The following is an 11801-nucleotide window of genomic DNA, read 5'->3' as shown; positions in this document are numbered from 1 at the left end:
TTAGGATAGCCTTCTTAACGGAATCATAATCCACATATTTCTCAAAAGGTAACGTAGCTGTACAACTTTGAGCTTTACCAGACAATGAAGTATGTAATAAGGTTGCCCAGTGTTGTCAGGGCCAGCTCATAGCACGTGCTTGATTCTCAAAGACTTCGAAATAAGTATCTAAATCTCCGTCATTAAACCTTGGAACCATACCTGGAGTTTACCTGGAGAGAGTTTCGGGGGTCAGATGCAGCTTTTTGTATATTGAAAGAATCATTTGAGGATTCAGTACATCTTTCACTCACATTACCTTGTTGTTGTTGTCTTATATAGCGGAGCGTTTCCCTTTGAAAGTCTTCTTCATTTAATTTACGCTGAGCCTCAATTTGAGCAGTCTGTAAAATAAATAGTCTCTCTAATTTCTCAAACTGACTTTGAGAAATATGCCCCAATGGTATCGAAAATGAGGGAATTGAACTGGCGGTATGTGGATATTCCTTTGGACATGCACCTTGGTGAGGGACAGGCTGACCATTAATAGGAATTCCTTCAGTAACGGGCGAATGCCGAACAGCGCCTGCCCCCTGCAATACTTCATCTACTTTACTAGAGGCCAAAATGGGACCTAATCTATCTGATTCAATTTCAAGATCAACTCTTTGAAATTGTTCTTCTAATACTTCAAATCTCGACTGGTAGCTTACTTGAGAAACTAAACTTTCAGAGTCAGAATCTCCTGCTACATGATGGTTAGAGGCCCCTGGAAACAATTTGTTTATAATTATTGCCCTTACGGTATTGGCTGTGTAATATCTATCGTATGGTACTCCCAATTTATGGGCTATCTGCCAGCACGTTTGAAGTTTCAAGGAATCCAGCTTTGACAATGTTAAATCTTCAAATAACTCTTTAATGTGATCTTCCATGATCAATATTTTGAAATTAACTAAAGATAAATTCCCAGTATATAACTTTAATATTGTTCTTTTGATCAATGTCTTAGAACAACAGAGATCCCGGACAGGCCCCCATTTGTTGTGAATAAGAAATTTTTTAAAGAACTTCAGAATGTGGCCTGTTACCATTTATTTCTTATGCAACAAGATTTTTGGATCCGAGTTATTTAAAGGTATTTTAGAGTCTAGGAGAAATAATTTCAACTGGTAAACTCCATAAAATAATATTCAAATTTATTAAAGTATTTAAATACAATACTTTATCTTCTCTTTGTAGTTAATGTACTTAATGCTTTGTACAATAAATTTAAGATATACATTTAGTTCAAAATCATGGAAATGTCACATTAATAAGGAAGTTTAATTATTCTCTCTGTAATTAAGTCTTCATTAACATTTACGTCTTTGTATAACAAGACTGTAAACTCAAAATATAAAAGGTACAAAATTTAACAAGACCTTTGAATCTGGCCGTAAAGTATCTCTATGGATTACTGAACTGACCAAGAATATAAATATCAAAAGAATCTTTCAGAGCAATGAGGAACAAACTGAGTCAGCTCTAGAGTCCAATTCTCAAAACCATTCAAACTGTACACTGTAAGAGCCAATATATGATCAGTTGTCAGGGCTAGAGCAGGGAGCAGACTGACTACTTGCCAGTCTGTTGACGCGTCGTCAGGTTGGATCAGCTGACCCAAACGTCAGCCAGCCGGACATAAACAATTGAACAATTCACCAGATGGTTCCGAGACTTAAACTCTATATACACAAGAAATCCTACCTAACAATAATAATAAAATAATAGTGATAATAATAATAAAATAGTGATAATACCATGGTATTTTTCATATATTAACAGATAATAATATAACGCCGAAAGTCTCTATTTTAGCTATAAATGGGGACTTTTGCGTTGTAATATTAAGTGATGAACATATTCTCTTACAATAGTTAAATAATGCAGGATGACCAATTTCTAAAATATAACACCCTCCCATTACTGGTTCACTTTTAAAGTAAAATAATTTGTGGCCTCATTGCCTCTATGACTTTTTTCACTCACTATGTGACCTTCCCAGTCAAAATAATATATCAATAAGCAATAGACTGATAATAAGCATCAATATTAATCTTAGGCAAAGTGACATCAAGTTTGCGTTCAAAATCAAATACCTCAATATATTCATCTGAATGACTAAGTGAATAATTCCTGAAATTAATGGCTACTCCTTCTTGTAGAAGAACTAGTGTCTGATTAACCTTGCAGCCATTTTCATGTAATACTATTTCTGTTTATTTACTTTCATTCAACAACTAAGACAGTGTTTTTAGCATCGCCATGTTCATTCATGATCGTTCTGACATGCCATCAAAATGCTTGATCAAAGTGAGATCAGACTCATTCATTAATAATGCACACATGGTATTGTCTCCATACTATTTATGAGCTTTCCTACACAAACTAATAAAAGTCCCATCTTTATCCTGTCTAAGCTGATAAACGAATAAAGAGACCTTATTACCATTTTCTAATAAAAACCATCTTATCTCGAGTTACTGGAAAATTGTTACTTTCCATGACTGAAACATTCTTTCTTAGCTTCAACTGCTGCAGGTTTATGGTTCCAATTCTTACCATTCTTGATGCACTTATAGACAGTAAAACCATGTAATACACATAAACCATCATTAATCTCTTGATGGTAAATATACTGTCTCCCTCAGAGCTTCTTGAGATAATCCACATATGAACCTAATTGAATTTTATATTGTAGATGAGTGGTTCAGAGAACCGACACGTTGATAAATTAGACACATGTGCAACTCTTGGGTATCTTTATTGAGGAAACGTTTCGCCACACAGTGGCTTCATCAGTCCATACAAAGGACTGGACTGATGAAGCCAATGAGTGGCGAAACGTTTCCTCAGTAAAGATACCCAAGAGTTGCACATGTGTCTAATTTATTAATTTTATATTCAACCCTTAAAAATCCTAAATGAAAGGATTCAGTGCATTCTACGATCCACCCCGATCCTTCCCTGCCAACAATACCACCAGTCCGATGACATTCTTCTTTGCAAATATACAGGGTCTAAAGCCAGGAACAAATAACAAAATACCTTTCATCCGTGGACTGCTTGCAGAGGCAAATGCAATGTTCGCAGCTTTCACAGAGACCCACATTGTGGTAGTCTACAAGCCTCTGGATGCAATGTCCCAGCAATTCCAGGAACAGCTGTTAAAAATTGACCATTGTATGGAAAATCTGCCAGCTCCTGCCCCCAAAAAAACATAAAGTGGGACCAAGTAAACCAAGTCCTAACCGATATAAGCTGGGAAGATAGACTAAGCAACACAGACCCCAACTTATGCCTAGAACAGATTAACTCGGTGGCACTCGATGTATGCACAAGGCTTATTCATCTAAGAAAAAGGAGGAGTAGATGTAAAATAGAAAGAGACAGGCGCTCCCTTTACAGGCGACGGAAAAGAATAACAGAGCATCTAAAAGAGGCCAATATATCTGAAATGCGTAGGGAGACACTGGTCAGAAAAATAGCAAGCATCGAACTTAAGCTAAAGGAATCTTATAGGAGTCAGGAATCGCGGGAAGAACTAAAAGCCATAAATGAAATTGAAAGAAACCCAAAGTATTTCTTCTCCTATGCCAAATCAAAGTCGAGAACAACGTCCAGTATTGGGCCCCTACTTAAACAAGATGGGTCCTACACAGATGACAGCAAGGAAATGAGTGAGCTACTCAAGTCCCAATATGACTCAGTTTTTAGCAAGCCGCTAACCAGACTGAGAGTCGAAGATCAAAATGAATTTTTTATGAGAGAGCCACAGAATTTGGTTAACACAAGCTTATCTGATGTTATCCTGACGCCAAATGACTTCGAACAGGCGATAAATGACATGCCCATGCACTCTGCCCCAGGGCCAGACTCATGGAACTCCGTGTTCATCAAGAACTGCAAGAAGCCCCTATCACGAGCTTTTACCATCCTATGGAGAGGGAGCATGGACACGGGGGTCGTCCCACAGTTACTAAAAACAACAGACATAGCACCACTCCACAAAGGTGGCAGTAAAGCAATAGCAAAGAACTACAGACCGATAGTACTAACATCCCATATCATAAAAATATTTCAAAGGGTCCTAAGAAGCAAGATCACCACCCATCTAGAAACCCATCAATTACACAACCCAGGGCAACGTGGGTTTAGAACGGGTCGCTCCTGTCTGTCTCAACTATTGGATCACTACGACAAGGTCCTAGATGCACTAGAAGACAAAAAGAATGCAGATGTAATGTATACAGACTTTGCAAAAGCCTTCGACAAGTGTGACCATGGCGTAATAGAGCACAAAATGCGTGCTAAAGGAATAACAGGAAAAGTTGGTCGATGGATCTATAATTTCCTCACAAACAGAACACAAAGAGTAGTAGTCAATAGAGCAAAGTCCGAGGCAGCTACGGTGAAAAGCTCTGTTCCACAAGGCACAGTACTCGCTCCCATCTTGTTCCTCATCCTCATATCTGACATAGACAAGGATGTCAGCCACAGCACCGTGTCTTCCTTTGCAGATGACACCATTGCAGACACTGCAAGGCTCCAGGCGGACATCAACCAAATCTTTCAGTGGGCTGCGGAAAACAATATGAAGTTCAACGATGAGAAATTTCTATTACTCGGATATGGTAAACACCAGGAAATTAGATCTTCATCAGAGTACAAAACAAATTTTGGCCATAAAATAGAGCAAAACACCAACGTCAAAGACCTGGGAGTGATCATGTCGGAGGATCTCACCTTCAAGGACCATAACATTGTATCAATCGCATCTGCTAGAAAAATGACAGGATGGATAATGAGAACCTTCAAAACTAGGGAGGCCAAGCCCATGATGACACTCTTCAGGTCACTTGTTCTATCTAGGCTGGAATATTGCTGCACACTAACAGCACCTTTCAAGGGAGGTGAAATTGCTGACCTAGAAAATGTACAGAAACCTTCACGGAGCGCATTACGGAGATAAAACACCTCAATTACTGGGAGCGCTTGAGGTTCCTGAACCTGTATTCCCTGGAATGCAGGCGGGAGAGATACATGATTATATACACCTGGAAAATCCTAGAGGGACTAGTACCGAACTTGCACACGAAAATCACTCACTACGAAAGCAAAAGACTTGGTAGACGATGCAACATCCCCCCAATAAAAAGCAGGGGTGTCACTAGCACGTTAAGAGACCATACAATAAGTGTCAGGGGCCCAAAACTGTTCAACTGCCTCCCAGCATACATAAGGGGGATTACCAACAGACCCCTGGCAGTCTTCAAGCTGGCACTGGACAAGCACCTAAAGTCGGTACCTGACCAGCCGGGCTGTGGCTCGTACGTTAGTTTGCGTGCAGCCAACAGTAACAGCCTGGTTGATCAGGCTCTGAACCACCAAGAGGCCTGGTCACAGACCAGGCCGCGGGGGCGTTGACCCCCGGAACTCTCTCCAGGTAAACTCCAGGTAATATCAGTTCCACCCAGCGATCAAAGGTCTCTGCTAAATCTGACACATCTACAATCTCAAATGATAAATTAACTGTAAATTCTCTATATTTAGATTCGCCAAAATGTTTCCCCGTATTGTTTTAGCCATAACATCCAGATGACTTCTCAAATTTAATGTGAAAGAGATGCGTTATACAGGTTACTCAACTGATCTAAGAAATAATTCTTATAATTAAGAACATAAGAAAGAAGGAACACTGCAGCGGGCCTACTGACCAATGCGGAGCAGGTCCATGTCCCCCCCCACGGATTAACCCAATGACCCCCCCCCCGGATAAGCCCAATGACCCACCCAGTCTGGTTACCTCCACTCAAGGAAGGAGCACGGCAGTAGACCCAGGAGCACAAGCTAGTCAGGTCCAACTCACACCCACCCACACCCTCTCATGTATTTATCTAACCTATTTTTTCAAATTCAATTCAAATTCAAAGTTTATTCTCAATAAAGATTACAATGTTGAATTTACAGAATTTGGTTGTTGTGTGGTTTACATGTAGTTAAATAATGATTACAGAGTGTACCACTAGAACGCCTAGCATGGCTAGGCATTTCGGGCAGACTTAGTTTAATTCTTTATTTTAAAATATTACAAATTATGAGGTAAGTTGGTATTATGGCTAAGTGACTAAATACTAGTTTGTGAGTTTAGCAATGTGAATGCTTTTGTTTTGGCACAGTACATAGTTTCAGTACTGGAGTATCATAGGATTCATTATTTTAAGATTGAGATTAATATTTCTGTTTATGGTCAAATGGGTGAGTGTAAGTGTGAACCACCAGGTGGTATTCGTGTAGTTAGTTGATGGGGTGTATCAGGGAGATAAGATGTTTTCTAATGGTAGTTTTGAAGGTGATGAATGTGTCTGCAGTTCTAGAGTTCTCAGGTAGGGTGTTCCAGATTTTAGGGCCTTTGACATACATTGAATTTTTGTAAAGGTTTAGTCGGACACGGGGAATGTCGTAGAGATGTTTGTGTCTGGTGTTATGCCTGTGGGTTCTGTCACAACTATCAAGAAAGCGTTTTAGGTCAAGGTTGATATTGGAGTTTAAGGTCCTGTAGATGTAGATTGCACAGTAGTAAATGTGGATGTACTGAACAGGGAGTAAGTTTAGATCTATGAAGAGTGGGGGGGGTTGCCAGGGATGGGATTTAGTGATTATTCTTACTGCAGCTTTTTGTTGGGTTATTATTGGCTTTAGGTGTGTTGCTGCAGTTGATCCCCAAGCACAAATAGCATAGGTGAGGTATGGATAAATAAGTGAGTGGTATAGTGTGAGAAGGGCATTTTGCGGCACGTAGTATCATATCTTGGAGAGGATCCCAACCGTTTTGGATACTTTTTTGGTTATGTGTTGGATATGGGTGCTGAAATTCAGATTGTTGTCAAGGTATAGGCCTAGGAATTTGCCCTCTTTATGTCTGGTAATTAGAGTGTTGTCGATCTTAATGTTAATTTGTGCATCTCCTGCTCTGCTACCAAACATGATATAGTAGGTTTTGTCAGTGTTAAGCGTAAGTTTATTGGCTGTCATCCAAGTCGATATTTTGATCAGCTCCTCGTTAACGATGGTGTTGAGGGTGGCAAGATTAGGGTGAGAGATGACATAAGTCGTGTCGTCAGCAAAGAGAATGGGTTTCAGGTGTTGGGATACGTTTGGAAGATCATTGATGTATATGAGGAAGAGCAGGGGACCAAGGACACTTCCCTGCGGAACTCCAGTATCAAGTGGCCGTGTTGTTGATGCTGTGTCTTTAATGGTGACATACTGATACCTATTAGTAAGGTAAGATTTGAAATAAGCAAGCGCATGGCCTCTTATACCATAATGGTCAAGTTTGTGGAGTAGGATGTCGTGGTCTACTGTGTCAAAAGCTTTTCTTAGGTCAATAAAAATTCCTAGTGGATATTCCTTATTTTCCAATGCTGTGTAAAGCAGATCTAGCATTTTTATGATTGCATCATTAGTGCTTTTATTTTTCCTGAATCCAAATTGGCAGGGGTTGAGTATGTTTTGTGCTGTTATAAATGAATATAGTCTCCTGTGCACGAGTTTCTCAAAGATTTTGGATAGCCTATAGTTGTTTAAGTCTGTAGGGTCACCACCTTCATGTATTGGTGTAACTCTTGCCATCTTGAGTAGTTACGGGAAGGTGCTAGTTTCTAGTGACTTGTTAAAAAGTAATGAAATAGCATGCGAAAGGATATGGGCCGCTCGCTTGTACAGTAATGGTGGGACATTAGACAGATTCCCTGAGTTGTTTTTAAGTGACTTTATAATCTCGGTGACTTCCGAGGGCTCAGTTGGTGCAAGATAGAAGGAATTTGGGAAATTCCCATCTAGGTAGTCCCCGGCAAGGGCATTGGTATGTGGGATTTTATTGGCGAGATTAGATCCTATGGTTGAGAAGAAGTCGTTTATCTTGTTAGCTGTGTCAGTGGGATGTAGTGGTGTTTCATTAGGTTTAGTTAGGACAATATTCTTGTTTTTTTTCAGTTTGTGGGTCCCTAGAATCTGAGAGAGTGTTTTCCAGGTCTTTTTTATATCTCCTCTAGTGTCTGTGAATCTACTGGAGTAGTATAGTTGTTTGGCTTTCTTTATTACTTTGGCGAGAACTGATGAATAGTGTTTAAGAATATCTTTGTGTATTAAGCCCTGTCTATATTGCTTTTCATAATGGTGTTTCTTGTCAATGGATTTCAGAATGGTGCTGGTTAGCCATGGGCAACCAAGCCGTTTGTTTGTGATCTGTTTCGTTTTTATAGGACAATGTTTGTTGTATAGTCTAAGTAATTTGTTAAGAAAAATGTCTGTCCAGTCATCAATACCATTGGCCTTGGAGAATTCTGTGGGCCAGTCAACAATCTCTAGGTCAGCTGTGAACTTCCTTATTGAGGCCTCGTCATGGAGTCTAAATGAGACTTTGTTGTATTCAAGTGGTGGTTTACTAATGTTTGTCAGGAGGAAGGTAGGGTAGTGGTCTGTAGTGCTATCTGTGATTATCCCTGATTTAAGGGGGGCTAGTATATTGGTCCATATGTGGTCTATTATGGTTGCATTGTCTCAGTCAGCCTGGTTGGTTTAGTTATTGTTGGTATGAGAAGTGTGTTGTTCATATTGTTGATAAAATCAGTTACAGGCTGATCATCTAGTAAGCCAAGGTTGATGTTGAAGTCTCCAGCTAAGAGAAGGTGGTGCTTATTCATTTGTCTGTTTGTTATTAGTGACTTTAATTTCTCACTGAAATTTGGGATGTTTGTGTGAGGTATCCGGTAAATGGCACCGATTGTTATAGGTGTCTTAAGGTTTTTTACAGTAAAATTAGCAAAATGTATTCCCCATATTCATCACTAAAGCAAGTGGTGCTAATACAAGATAATTGGTTAGAGTAATAGATTGCAATACCACCCCCAACTTGGTTTGGTCTGCAGTTGTGAATTGCTGTGTATCCTGGTAAAGGGTAGATATCTATTGTGTCCTGCTTAAGCCAGGTCTCAGTAAGAATAATGCAGGAGAAGGGTGTCTTTAGTGATTCAAGGAGTGCCAGGAGGTCATCATAGTGTTTGCTTAAGGACCTGATGTTGTAGTTAAGTACTGATAGACTTTTAGCATTGTTTAGGATAGTGCTGGCTTGTGATGCTGAGTAATAAAGGCAGTTACTTTCCAATAGGTTTTGATTGAGTGTCAGATTATGGAGATTTAGATCAGGGTCAACGTGATCAATCATCTTCTAGGTTTAAATTATGGTTATTTATATCCTGAGTTATGTGTTGAGTTCTAGTACTGATATCTGTAGTGGTGGGAAGTTTGGATAAGTATATAGCTAGAGTATTTTGGTCATATAGAGTATAGTCACTACTACACATAATGAAGTTGATGTTGTCTATGTGTTGTGCTGGAATGAACTAAAGTACAACTAGATTTAATCTAATAATATAAAAATACAAATTAAAAATAGCACCAGTTTCTCACTAGTAATTGCACTATGGTCTAATATAATGAATTTGGTATTGACTATAGTACAACTAAGTTTAATCTAATAATATAAAAAAGGCACAAGACTCTCAATTGTAATTGCACTAAGGTCTTATATAAGTTGTTTACAAGAATTAGAGTATAACTAGATTTAAATTGACAAGATAAAATATACAAGTTAAGGTAGCAAAAGAATAATAATAAAAAAAAATTATAAAAATAAAAATGGCAATGACTTGGTTATAATATGCTAGTAAGATGGTAGACAGGATAATATAAAAGTTGTAGTTGAAAATACTAGTTTAAAAAAGTATAGAATAAAATGGTCAATAAAAGAAGTTTACAATAAGTTTGATCAATATAGTTTAAAGCAAAATTAGGCAATAATAGGGATTTTAGAATAAAATTGGGCAATTGAGTATTTCTTAAAGTGAGGTAGAATTATTGAGGACAAGTTATGGCTAGTTTATAATAAAATAAGATGGAACAATGATGCGGTAAGTTGTTAAAAAAAAGGAGATAGATTTTGTAGATATTAAACAAATTAAGACTATGAGGTAGAATGGTCGTTGAATACAACAATGACAATCAAAAGTAGTTGGGGTATTAGAATTTTAGGGGGGCACAAATTTATGACAATATAACACTAACTGTGGACTGTGGGTATTATCTGCACTTTACTCTGATTCTGTTAATCCAGCCTCACTTAGGAATGTTTTAAGGTCATGTTCTGTAGAGATGAAGTATCTCTTCCCAGTGGGCTGTTTCCTAACTGCGATTTTTCCATCCCTCACAAAGCACTGGTGGATTTTTTGGGCATAGCGTAATTTTCTTAGCCGATAAAGAAGGTTTTGTCTTGTTTTGGTAAGGCACTCATTGACGTAAACATCAGTTTTCATAGAAATAGATGTTTTTAGTAGGTTGTTTCTTTGTAGGCTAGTTTGGAATTTTAACAGCACTGTTTTTTTACCTGCTTGGTAGCCCATCAGTTAGCAATCCTTTAGGTCATCACTACGTATGTTAAGGCGAAGGTGGTCCTTGATAAGTTGTAGGGTGGTCTCCATGCAGGTCTCTTGGGTGACTGTGGGTGGGAGATGTTTGCTGTTAACTACAACAGCGTCAGATAGCTGCTGTTGGTCATTATGGTCTTGGAAGTTGGTTATGACATTGGCAAGTTGTTGGTCCACTCTTGATCTTTCCTCTATAATGTTGGTAGTAAGTAGGGTGACTTGGTCTTTTAAAGTGTTGATGGTGTCTAGGGACTGGGTGTGGGTGTTGCTTTGTTGTTCCAGAGTGTCTAGTTTATGTTCTAGAGCAGTGATCTTGTTGAGGTAATCTGCATTGCTAGCTTTTAGTTCCTGCATTTCTTGAGTTAGTTTGGTGATCGTTTGGTTCTGAATTTTAAGGAGTTTAGCTATTTCTGGGTCGGTGATCTTCTTGACATCAAATATTGGGAAGGAGTTATCTTGGACTGTGACGGCGGCCATGTTTGTTGTTGTCTGTCGTGTGTTGTGGTGGTGCCGGTGGGTGATGAGGGTTGTGTGCTGGCTGGCAGTACCACAAGTTTTCCTCGTGTTATTACTGCTCTCACCTTTGATGTTAGGGGTCCTTAGCTGGTTACTGGATCTTCTTTTATTGCTCTGACCCTTGTCCATTGGCTGTGGCTTCAGGTGAATAATAGGCGATGGGTGATGGGTGAATGTTGTGGAGTATCACTTCAGTGGCAGCGGGGTAGGACGTGGTAGTACGAGTCCTATTAGTTGGTAATTTGTGAACTTTTGGGTGATTTCTGCAGTTGATTTATATCATTCTGGGTATCCACACATGTTAGTGTTATGTGGGTCTTGATTAGGTCATCACTGGGCTGCTGGGAACCTCAGGTAGAAGTAAAAATAGAGGACAAGGTTCCTGTTGCCGCTGCCGCTGCCGCCGGGAAATAAGGTAAACTACACAATAAGCTAAACTACACAACGTTTTAGCCTGAATAACTGTACTCGGGAATTTGTTCCACTCATCCACGGCTCTATTACCAAACCAGTGCTTTCCTATATCCTTCCTGAATCTGAATTTTTCCAACTTGAAACCATTATTGCGAGTCCTGTCTTGGCTGGAAATTTTCAGCATGCTATTTACATCCCCTTTATTTATTCCTGTTTTCCATTTATACACCTTGATCATATCCCCCCCTCCCTAATTCTACGCCTTTCGAGAGAGTGCAGATTCAGGGCCCTCAGTCTATCCTCATAGGGAAGATTTCTGATACATGGGATCATCTTTGTCATCCTCCTCTGTACGTTTTCCAG

Source organism: Cherax quadricarinatus, chromosome 25 (assembly GCF_038502225.1).
Source record: "Cherax quadricarinatus isolate ZL_2023a chromosome 25, ASM3850222v1, whole genome shotgun sequence".
In the NCBI taxonomy this organism is placed as follows: Eukaryota; Metazoa; Arthropoda; class Malacostraca; order Decapoda; family Parastacidae; genus Cherax; species Cherax quadricarinatus.
This window is presented reverse-complemented; position numbering follows the sequence as displayed.